The sequence below is a fragment of the Lissotriton helveticus genome, chromosome 4_1 (genome assembly GCF_964261635.1).
Source record: "Lissotriton helveticus chromosome 4_1, aLisHel1.1, whole genome shotgun sequence".
NCBI lineage: Eukaryota > Metazoa > Chordata > Amphibia > Caudata > Salamandridae > Lissotriton > Lissotriton helveticus.
The window spans coordinates 1439801506-1439813401 of record NC_136063.1 but is presented as its reverse complement, the minus strand read 5'-3'; positions in this window follow the sequence as shown (position 1 = coordinate 1439813401).

The window sequence follows — 11896 nt, the reverse complement described above, 5'->3', positions numbered from 1 at the left end:
AACATTTTGTCCAGGATCACAATGAGTGTCTGTGTAAATGAAAGGTTTATATTTGCACCTTTTTCTATAATCTCCCCTGTCTCTCCTCTCAGTCTACCTCCCTCTGCTTATACTGTCCTCTCTTTTCTGATATTTCCACTCTTTCCTTGTTTTCACTTGTCTTTCTTGAATGTGCTGCTTCTTTTCAAACTGCATGCTGTGTTCTTAGTCTCCCACTGTCGTCATAGTCTTTCCTGTCCCCTAATGTTCCCCCTTCTTTTTATACTCCCTCCTCTGCCCTCCTAATTCTCTGTTTTATCATACCTCCTCTTAGCAATGCCCCACTCAATATAGATAGAGTGCTGCATACACTCTTGGGCAGATTTACAAGCACCTTGGGCCTCTTTCTTCTTGTATTGTGTCTCCATTTTTGGATGCAATGCTGGCAAAAAGCTAATGCTGCATATTGGAAATGTGTTTTGGAAATGAGTCCGGTTTCTGCACTGTCATGTAGTGCTCATATACATGGGCTGTGTTCTGTCTCTTAAGCGTTTTAGTGTGGTAAATGTGTTTTGGTAAAATGTATGGTTTTAAACTCTTTGTCCAGGATCACACTGAGTGTCTGTGTAAATGAAAGATTTATATTTGCACCTTTTTCTATAATCTCCCCTGTATCTCCTCTCAGTCTACCTCTCTCTGTTTATACTGTCCTCCCATTTCTGATATTTCCACTCTTTCCTTGTTTTCACTTGTCTTTCTTGAATGTGCTGTTTCTTTTCAAACTGCATCCTGTGTTCTTAGTCTCCCTCTGTCGTCATAGTCTTTCCTGTCCCTTAATGTTTCCCCTTCTTTTTATACTCCCTCCTCTGCCCTCTTAATTCTCTCTTTTTTATCACACCTCCTCTTAGCAATGCTCCACTGAATATAGATAGAGTGCTGCATACACTCTTGGGCAGATTTACAAGCACCTTGGGCCTCTTTCTTCTTGTATTGTGTCTCAATTGTTGGATGCAATGCTGGCAAAAAACTAATGCTGCATATTGGAAATGTGTTTTGGAAATGAGTCAGGTTTCTGCACTGTAATGTAGTGCTCATATACATGGGATGTGTTCAGTCTCTTAAACGTTTTAGTGTGGTAAATGTGTTTTGGTAAAATGTATGGTTTTAAACTTTTTGTCCAGGATCTCACTGAGTGTCTGTGTAAATGACAGATTTATAATTGCACCTTTTTCTATAATATCCCGTGTCTCTTCTCTCAGTCTACCTCTCTCTGCTTATACTGTCCTCTCTTTTCTGATATTTCCACTCTTTCCTTGTTTTCACTTGTCTTTCTTGATAGTGCTGTTTCTTTTCAAACTGCATCCTGTGTTCTTAGTCTCCCTCTGTCGGCATGGTCTTTCCTGTCCCCTAATATGCCCCCTTCTTTTTATACTCCCTCCTCTGCCCTCTTAATTCTCTATGTTTTATCATACCTCCTATTAGCAATGCCCCACTCAATATAGATAGAGTGCTGCATACACTCTTGGGCCGATTTACAAGCACCTTGGGCCTCTTTCTTCTTGTATTGCGTCTCAATTTTTGGATGTAATGCTGGTGAAAAACTAATGCTGCATATTGGAAATGTGTTTTGAAAATGAGTCAGGTTTCTGCACTGTAATGTAGTGCTCATATACATGGGCTGTGTTCTGTCTCTTAAACGTTTTAGTGTGGTAAATGTGTTTTGGGAAAATGTATGGTTTTAAACTTTTTGTCCAGGATCACACTGAGTGTCTGTGTAAATGACAGATTTATATTTGCACCTTTTTCTATAATCTCCCCTGTCTCTCCTCTCAGTCTACCTCTCTCTGCTTATACTGTCCTCTCGTTTCTGATATTTCCACTCTTTCCTTGTTTTCACTTGTCTTTCTTGATAGTGCTGTTTCTTTTCAAACTGCATCCTGTGTTCTTAGTCTCCCTCTGTCGGCATGGTCTTTCCTGTCCCCTAATATGCCCCCTTCTTTTTATACTCTCTCCTCTGCCCTCTTAATTCTCTAAGTTGTATCATACCTCCTCTTAGCAATGCCCCACTCAATATAGAGAGATTGCTGCATACACTCTTGGGCAGATTTACAAGCACCTTGGGCCTTTATCTTCTCGTATTGTGTCTCAATTTTTGGATGTAATGCTGGCAAAAAACTATTGCTTCTTATTGGAAATGTATTTTGAAAATGAGTCAGGTTTCTGCACTGTAATGTAGTGCTCATATACATGGGCTGTGTTCTGTCTCTTAAACGTTTTTGTGTGGTAAATGTGTTTTGGTAAAATGTATGGTTTTAAAAATTTTGTCCAGGATCACACTGAGTGTCTGTGTAAATGAAAGATATATATTTGCACCTTTTTCTATAATCTTCCCTGTCTCTCCTCTCAGTCTACCTCTCTCTGCTTATACTGTCCTCTCTTTCTTGATATTTTCACTCTTTCCTTGTTTTCACTTGTCTTTCTTGAATGTGCTGTTTCTTTTCAAACTGCATCCTGTGTTTTTAGTCTCCCACTGTCGTCATGGTCTTTCCTGTCCCCTAATGTTCCCCCTTCTTTTTATACTCCCTCCTCTGCCCTCTTAATTCTCTCTGTTTTATCATACCTCCTATTAGCAATGCCCCACTCAATATAGATAGAGTGCTGCATACACTCTTGGGCCGATTTACAAGCACCTTGGGCCTCTTTCTTCTTGTATTGTGTCTCAATTTTTGGATGTAATGCTGGTGAAAAACTAATGCTGCATATTGGAAATGTGTTTTGAAAATGAGTCAGGTTTCTGCACTGTAATGTAGTGCTCATATACATGGGCTGTGTTCTGTCTCTTAAACGTTTTAGTGTGGTAAATGTGTTTTGGTAAAATGTATGGTTTTAAACTTTTTGTCCAGGATCACACTGAGTGTCTGTGTAAATGACAGATTTATATTTGCACCTTTTTCTATAATCTCCCCTGTCTCTCCTCTCAGTCTACCTCTCTCTGCTTATACTGTCCTCTCGTTTCTGATATTTCCACTCTTTCCTTGTTTTCACTTGTCTTTCTTGATAGTGCTGTTTCTTTTCAAACTGCATCCTGTGTTCTTAGTCTCCCTCTGTCGGCATGGTCTTTCCTGTCCCCTAATATGCCCCCTTCTTTTTATACTCTCTCCTCTGCCCTCTTAATTCTCTCAGTTGTATCATACCTCCTCTTAGCAATGCCCGACTCAATATAGATAGATTGCTGCATACACTCTTGGGCAGATTTACAAGCACCTTGGGCCTTTATCTTCTTGTATTGTGTCTCAATTTTTGGATGTAATGCTGGCAAAAAACTATTGCTTCTAATTGGAAATGTATTTTGAAAATGTGTCAGGTTTCTGCACTGTAATGTAGTGCTCATATACATGGGCTGTGTTCTGTCTCTTAAACGTTTTAGTGTGGTAAATGTGTTTTGGGAAAATGTATGGTTTTAAACTTTTTGTCCAGGATCACACTGAGTGTCTGTGTAAATGACAGATTTATATTTGCACCTTTTTCTATAATCTCCCCTGTCTCTCCTCTTAGTCTACCTCTCTCTGCTTATACTGTCCTCTCGTTTCTGATATTTCCACTCTTTCCTTGTTTTCACTTGTCTTTCTTGATAGTGCTGTTTCTTTTCAAACTGCATCCTGTGTTCTTAGTCTCCCTCTGTCGGCATGGTCTTTCCTGTCCCCTAATATGCCCCCTTCTTTTTATACTCTCTCCTCTGCCCTCTTAATTCTCTAAGTTGTATCATACCTCCTCTTAGCAATGCCCCACTCAATATAGAGAGATTGCTGCATACACTCTTGGGCAGATTTACAAGCACCTTGGGCCTTTATCTTCTCGTATTGTGTCTCAATTTTTGGATGTAATGCTGGCAAAAAACTATTGCTTCTTATTGGAAATGTATTTTGAAAATGAGTCAGGTTTCTGCACTGTAATGTAGTGCTCATATACATGGGCTGTGTTCTGTCTCTTAAACGTTTTTGTGTGGTAAATGTGTTTTGGTAAAATGTATGGTTTTAAAAATTTTGTCCAGGATCACACTGAGTGTCTGTGTAAATGAAAGATATATATTTGCACCTTTTTCTATAATCTTCCCTGTCTCTCCTCTCAGTCTACCTCTCTCTGCTTATACTGTCCTCTCTTTCTTGATATTTTCACTCTTTCCTTGTTTTCACTTGTCTTTCTTGAATGTGCTGTTTCTTTTCAAACTGCATCCTGTGTTTTTAGTCTCCCACTGTCGTCATGGTCTTTCCTGTCCCCTAATGTTCCCCCTTCTTTTTATACTCCCTCCTCTGCCCTCTTAATTCTCTCTGTTTTATCATACCTCCTATTAGCAATGCCCCACTCAATATAGATAGAGTGCTGCATACACTCTTGGGCCGATTTACAAGCACCTTGGGCCTCTTTCTTCTTGTATTGTGTCTCAATTTTTGGATGTAATGCTGGTGAAAAACTAATGCTGCATATTGGAAATGTGTTTTGAAAATGAGTCAGGTTTCTGCACTGTAATGTAGTGCTCATATACATGGGCTGTGTTCTGTCTCTTAAACGTTTTAGTGTGGTAAATGTGTTTTGGTAAAATGTATGGTTTTAAACTTTTTGTCCAGGATCACACTGAGTGTCTGTGTAAATGACAGATTTATATTTGCACCTTTTTCTATAATCTCCCCTGTCTCTCCTCTCAGTCTACCTCTCTCTGCTTATACTGTCCTCTCGTTTCTGATATTTCCACTCTTTCCTTGTTTTCACTTGTCTTTCTTGATAGTGCTGTTTCTTTTCAAACTGCATCCTGTGTTCTTAGTCTCCCTCTGTCGGCATGGTCTTTCCTGTCCCCTAATATGCCCCCTTCTTTTTATACTCTCTCCTCTGCCCTCTTAATTTTCTCAGTTGTATCATACCTCCTCTTAGCAATGCCCGACTCAATATAGATAGATTGCTGCATACACTCTTGGGCAGATTTACAAGCACCTTGGGCCTTTATCTTCTTGTATTGTGTCTCAATTTTTGGATGTAATGCTGGCAAAAAACTATTGCTTCTTATTGGAAATGTATTTTGAAAATGTGTCAGGTTTCTGCACTGTAATGTAGTGCTCATATACATGGGCTGTGTTCTGTCTCTTAAACGTTTTTGTGTGGTAAATGTGTTTTGGTAAAATGTATGGTTTTAAAATTTTTGTCCAGGATCACACTGAGTGTCTGTGTAAATGAAAGATATATATTTGCACCTTTTTCTATAATCTTTCCTGTCTCTCCTCTCAGTCTACCCCTCTCTGCTTATACTGTCCTCTCTTTTCTGATATTTCCACTCTTAAATTGTTTTCACTTGTCTTTTTAAATGTGCTATTTCTTTTCAAACTGCATCCTGTGTTCTTAGTCTACCTCTGTCGTCATGGTCTTTCCAGTCCCCTAATGTTCCCTCTTCTTTTTATACTCCCTCCTCTGCCCTCTTATTTCTCTCTGTTTTATCATGCCTCCTCTTAGCAATGCCCCACTCAATATAGATAGAGTGTTGCATACACTCTTGGGCAGATTTACAAGCACCTTGGGCGTCTTTCTTCTTGTATTGTGTCTCAATGTTTGGATGTAATGCTGGCTAAAAACTATTGCTGCATATTGGAAATGTATTTTGAAAATGAGTCAGGTTTCTGCACTGCAATGTAGTGCTCATATACATGGGCTGTGTTCTGTCTCTTAAACGTTTTAGTGTGGTAAATGTGTTTTGGTAAAATGTATAGTTTTAAACTTTTTGTCCAGGATCACAATGAGTGTCTGTGTAAATGAAAGGTTTATATTTGCACCTTTTTCTATAATCTCCCCTGTCTCTCCTCTCAGTCTACCTCCCTCTGCTTATACTGTCCTCTCTTTTCTGATATTTCCACTCTTTCCTTGTTTTCACTTGTCTTTCTTGAATGTGCTGCTTCTTTTCAAACTGCATGCTGTGTTCTTAGTCTCCCACTGTCGTCATAGTCTTTCCTGTCCCCTAATGTTCCCCCTTCTTTTTATACTCCCTCCTCTGCCCTCCTAATTCTCTGTTTTATCATACCTCCTCTTAGCAATGCCCCACTCAATATAGATAGAGTGCTGCATACACTCTTGGGCAGATTTACAAGCACCTTGGGCCTCTTTCTTCTTGTATTGTGTCTCCATTTTTGGATGCAATGCTGGCAAAAAGCTAATGCTGCATATTGGAAATGTGTTTTGGAAATGAGTCCGGTTTCTGCACTGTCATGTAGTGCTCATATACATGGGCTGTGTTCTGTCTCTTAAGCGTTTTAGTGTGGTAAATGTGTTTTGGTAAAATGTATGGTTTTAAACTCTTTGTCCAGGATCACACTGAGTGTCTGTGTAAATGAAAGATTTATATTTGCACCTTTTTCTATAATCTCCCCTGTATCTCCTCTCAGTCTACCTCTCTCTGTTTATACTGTCCTCCCATTTCTGATATTTCCACTCTTTCCTTGTTTTCACTTGTCTTTCTTGAATGTGCTGTTTCTTTTCAAACTGCATCCTGTGTTCTTAGTCTCCCTCTGTCGTCATAGTCTTTCCTGTCCCTTAATGTTCCCCCTTCTTTTTATACTCCCTCCTCTGCCCTCTTAATTCTCTCTTTTTTATCACACCTCCTCTTAGCAATGCTCCACTGAATATAGATAGAGTGCTGCATACACTCTTGGGCAGATTTACAAGCACCTTGGGCCTCTTTCTTCTTGTATTGTGTCTCAATTGTTGGATGCAATGCTGGCAAAAAACTAATGCTGCATATTGGAAATGTGTTTTGGAAATGAGTCAGGTTTCTGCACTGTAATGTAGTGCGCATATACATGGGATGTGTTCTGTCTCTTAAACGTTTTAGTGTGGTAAATGTGTTTTGGTAAAATGTATGGTTTTAAACTTTTTGTCCAGGATCTCACTGAGTGTCTGTGTAAATGACAGATTTATAATTGCACCTTTTTCTATAATATCCCCTGTCTCTTCTCTCAGTCTACCTCTCTCTGCTTATACTGTCCTCTCTTTTCTGATATTTCCACTCTTTCCTTGTTTTCATTTGTCTTTCTTGATAGTGCTGTTTCTTTTCAAACTGCATCCTGTGTTCTTAGTCTCCCTCTGTCATCATGGTCTTTACTGTCCCCTAATGTTTCCCCTTCTTTTTATACTCCCTCCTCTGTCCTCTCTGTTTTATCATGCCTCCTCTTAGCAATGCCCCACTCAATATTGATAGAGTGTTGCATACACTCCTGGGCAGATTTACATGCACCTTTGGCCTCTTTCTTCTTGTATTGTGTCTCAATTTTTGGATGCAATGCTGTCAAAAAACTAATGCTGCATATTGGAAATGTGTTTTGGAAATGAGTCAGGTTTCTGCACTGTAATGTAGTGCTCATATACATGGGCTGTGTTCTGTCTCTTAAACGTTTTAGTGTGGTAAATGTGTTTTGGTAAAATGTATGGTTTTAAATTTTTTGTCCAGGATCACACTGAGTGTCTGTGTAAATGAAAGATTTATATTTGCACCTTTTTCTATAATCTCCCCTGTATCTCCTCTCAGTCTACCTCTCTCTGCTTATACTTTCCTCTCTTTTCTGATATTTCCACTCTTTCCTTGTTTTCACTTGTCTTTCTTGAATGTGCTGCTTCTTTTCAAACTGCATGCTGTGTTCTTAGTCTCCTACTGTCGTCATAGTCTTTCCTGTCCCCTAATGTTCCCCCTTCTTTTTATACTCCCTCCTCTGCCCTCCTAATTCTCTGTTTTATGATACCACCTCTTAGCAATACCCCACTCAATATAGATAGAGTGTTGCATACACTCTTGGGCAGATTTACAAGCACCTTGGGCGTCTTTCTTCTTGTATTGTGTCTCAATGTTTGGATGTAATGCTGGCTAAAAACTATTGCTGCATATTGGAAATGTATTTTGAAAATGAGTCAGGTTTCTGCACTGCAATGTAGTGCTCATATACATGGGCTGTGTTCTGTCTCTTAAACGTTTTAGTGTGGTAAATGTGTTTTGTTAAAATGTATAGTTTTAAACTTTTTGTCCAGGATCACAATGAGTGTCTGTGTAAATGAAAGGTTTATATTTGCACCTTTTTCTATAATCTCCCCTGTCTCTCCTCTCAGTCTACCTCCCTCTGCTTATACTGTCCTCTCTTTTCTGATATTTCCACTCTTTCCTTGTTTTCACTTGTCTTTCTTGAATGTGCTGCTTCTTTTCAAACTGCATGCTGTGTTCTTAGTCTCCCACTGTCGTCATAGTCTTTCCTGTCCCCTAATGTTCCCCCTTCTTTTTATACTCCCTCCTCTGCCCTCCTAATTCTCTGTTTTATCATACCTCCTCTTAGCAATGCCCCACTCAATATAGATAGAGTGCTGCATACACTCTTGGGCAGATTTACAAGCACCTTGGGCCTCTTTCTTCTTGTATTGTGTCTCCATTTTTGGATGCAATGCTGGCAAAAAGCTAATGCTGCATATTGGAAATGTGTTTTGGAAATGAGTCCGGTTTCTGCACTGTCATGTAGTGCTCATATACATGGGCTGTGTTCTGTCTCTTAAGCGTTTTAGTGTGGTAAATGTGTTTTGGTAAAATGTATGGTTTTAAACTCTTTGTCCAGGATCACACTGAGTGTCTGTGTAAATGAAAGATTTATATTTGCACCTTTTTCTATAATCTCCCCTGTATCTCCTCTCAGTCTACCTCTCTCTGTTTATACTGTCCTCCCATTTCTGATATTTCCACTCTTTCCTTGTTTTCACTTGTCTTTCTTGAATGTGCTGTTTCTTTTCAAACTGCATCCTGTGTTCTTAGTCTCCCTCTGTCGTCATAGTCTTTCCTGTCCCTTAATGTTCCCCCTTCTTTTTATACTCCCTCCTCTGCCCTCTTAATTCTCTCTGTTTTATCACACCTCCTCTTAGCAATGCTACACTGAATATAGATAGAGTGCTGCATACACTCTTGGGCAGATTTACAAGCACCTTGGGCCTCTTTCTTCTTGTATTGTGTCTCAATTTTTGGATGCAATGCTGGCAAAAAACTAATGCTGCATATTGGAAATGTGTTTTGGAAATGAGTCAGGTTTCTGCACTGTAATGTAGTGCTCATATACATGGGATGTGTTCTGTCTCTTAAACGTTTTAGTGTGGTAAATGTGTTTCGGTAAAATGTATGGTTTTAAACTTTTTGTCCAGGATCTCACTGAGTGTCTGTGTAAATGACAGATTTATAATTGCACCTTTTTCTATCATATCCCCTGTCTCTTCTCTCAGTCTACCTCTCTCTGCTTATACTGTCCTCTCTTTTCTGATATTTCCACTCTTTCCTTGTTTTCATTTGTCTTTCTTGATAGTGCTGTTTCTTTTCAAACTGCATCCTGTGTTCTTAGTCTCCCTCTGTCATCATGGTCTTTACTGTCCCCTAATGTTTCCCCTTCTTTTTATACTCCCTCCTCTGTCCTCTTAATTCTCTCTGTTTTATCATGCCTCCTCTTAGCAATGCCCCACTCAATATTGATAGAGTGTTGCATACACTCCTGGGCAGATTTACATGCACCTTTGGCCTCTTTCTTCTTGTATTGTGTCTCAATTTTTGGATGCAATGCTGTCAAAAAACTAATGCTGCATATTGGAAATGTGTTTTGGAAATGAGTCAGGTTTCTGCACTGTAATGTAGTGCTCATATACATGGGCTGTGTTCTGTCTCTTAAACGTTTTAGTGTGGTAAATGTTTTTTGGTAAAATGTATGGTTTTAAATTTTTTGTCCAGGGTCACACTGAGTGTCTGTGTAAATGAAAGATTTATATTTGCACCTTTTTCTATAATCTCCCCTGTATCTCCTCTCAGTCTACCTCTCTCTGCTTATACTTTCCTCTCTTTTCTGATATTTCCACTCTTTCCTTGTTTTCACTTGTCTTTCTTGAATGTGCTGCTTCTTTTCAAACTGCATGCTGTGTTCTTAGTCCCCTACTGTCGTCATAGTCTTTCCTGTCCCCTAATGTTCCCCCTTCTTTTTATACTCCCTCCTCTGCCCTCCTAATTCTCTGTTTTATGATACCACCTCTTAGCAATACCCCACTCAATATAGATAGAGTGTTGCATACACTCTTGGGCAGATTTACAAGCACCTTGGGCGTCTTTCTTCTTGTATTGTGTCTCAATGTTTGGATGTAATGCTGGCTAAAAACTATTGCTGCATATTGGAAATGTATTTTGAAAATGAGTCAGGTTTCTGCACTGCAATGTAGTGCTCATATACATGGGCTGTGTTCTGTCTCTTAAACGTTTTAGTGTGGTAAATGTGTTTTGTTAAAATGTATAGTTTTAAACTTTTTGTCCAGGATCACAATGAGTGTCTGTGTAAATGAAAGGTTTATATTTGCACCTTTTTCTATAATCTCCCCTGTCTCTCCTCTCAGTCTACCTCCCTCTGCTTATACTGTCCTCTCTTTTCTGATATTTCCACTCTTTCCTTGTTTTCACTTGTCTTTCTTGAATGTGCTGCTTCTTTTCAAACTGCATGCTGTGTTCTTAGTCTCCCACTGTCGTCATAGTCTTTCCTGTCCCCTAATGTTCCCCCTTCTTTTTATACTCCCTCCTCTGCCCTCCTAATTCTCTGTTTTATCATACCTCCTCTTAGCAATGCCCCACTCAATATAGATAGAGTGCTGCATACACTCTTGGGCAGATTTACAAGCACCTTGGGCCTCTTTCTTCTTGTATTGTGTCTCCATTTTTGGATGCAATGCTGGCAAAAAGCTAATGCTGCATATTGGAAATGTGTTTTGGAAATGAGTCCGGTTTCTGCACTGTCATGTAGTGCTCATATACATGGGCTGTGTTCTGTCTCTTAAGCGTTTTAGTGTGGTAAATGTGTTTTGGTAAAATGTATGGTTTTAAACTCTTTGTCCAGGATCACACTGAGTGTCTGTGTAAATGAAAGATTTATATTTGCACCTTTTTCTATAATCTCCCCTGTATCTCCTCTCAGTCTACCTCTCTCTGTTTATACTGTCCTCCCATTTCTGATATTTCCACTCTTTCCTTGTTTTCACTTGTCGTTCTTGAATGTGCTGTTTCTTTTCAAACTGCATCCTGTGTTCTTAGTCTCCCTCTGTCGTCATAGTCTTTCCTGTCCCTTAATGTTCCCCCTTCTTTTTATACTCCCTCCTCTGCCCTCTTAATTCTCTCTGTTTTATCACACCTCCTCTTAGCAATGCTACACTGAATATAGATAGAGTGCTGCATACACTCTTGGGCAGATTTACAAGCACCTTGGGCCTCTTTCTTCTTGTATTGTGTCTCCATTTTTGGATGCAATGCTGGCAAAAAACTAATGCTGCATATTGGAAATGTGTTTTGGAAATGAGTCAGGTTTCTGCACTGTAATGTAGTGCTCATATACATGGGATGTGTTCTGTCTCTTAAACGTTTTAGTGTGGTAAATGTGTTTCGGTAAAATGTATGGTTTTAAACTTTTTGTCCAGGATCTCACTGAGTGTCTGTGTAAATGACAGATTTATAATTGCACCTTTTTCTATAATATCCCCTGTCTCTTCTCTCAGTCTACCTCTCTCTGCTTATACTGTCCTCTCTTTTCTGATATTTCCACTCTTTCCTTGTTTTCATTTGTCTTTCTTGATAGTGCTGTTTCTTTTCAAACTGCATCCTGTGTTCTTAGTCTCCCTCTGTCATCATGGTCTTTACTGTCCCCTAATGTTTCCCCTTCTTTTTATACTCCCTCCTCTGTCCTCTTAATTCTCTCTGTTTTATCATGCCTCCTCTTAGCAATGCCCCACTCAATATTGATAGAGTGTTGCATACACTCCTGGGCAGATTTACATGCACCTTTGGCCTCTTTCTTCTTGTATTGTGTCTCAATTTTTGGATGCAATGCTGTCAAAAAACTAA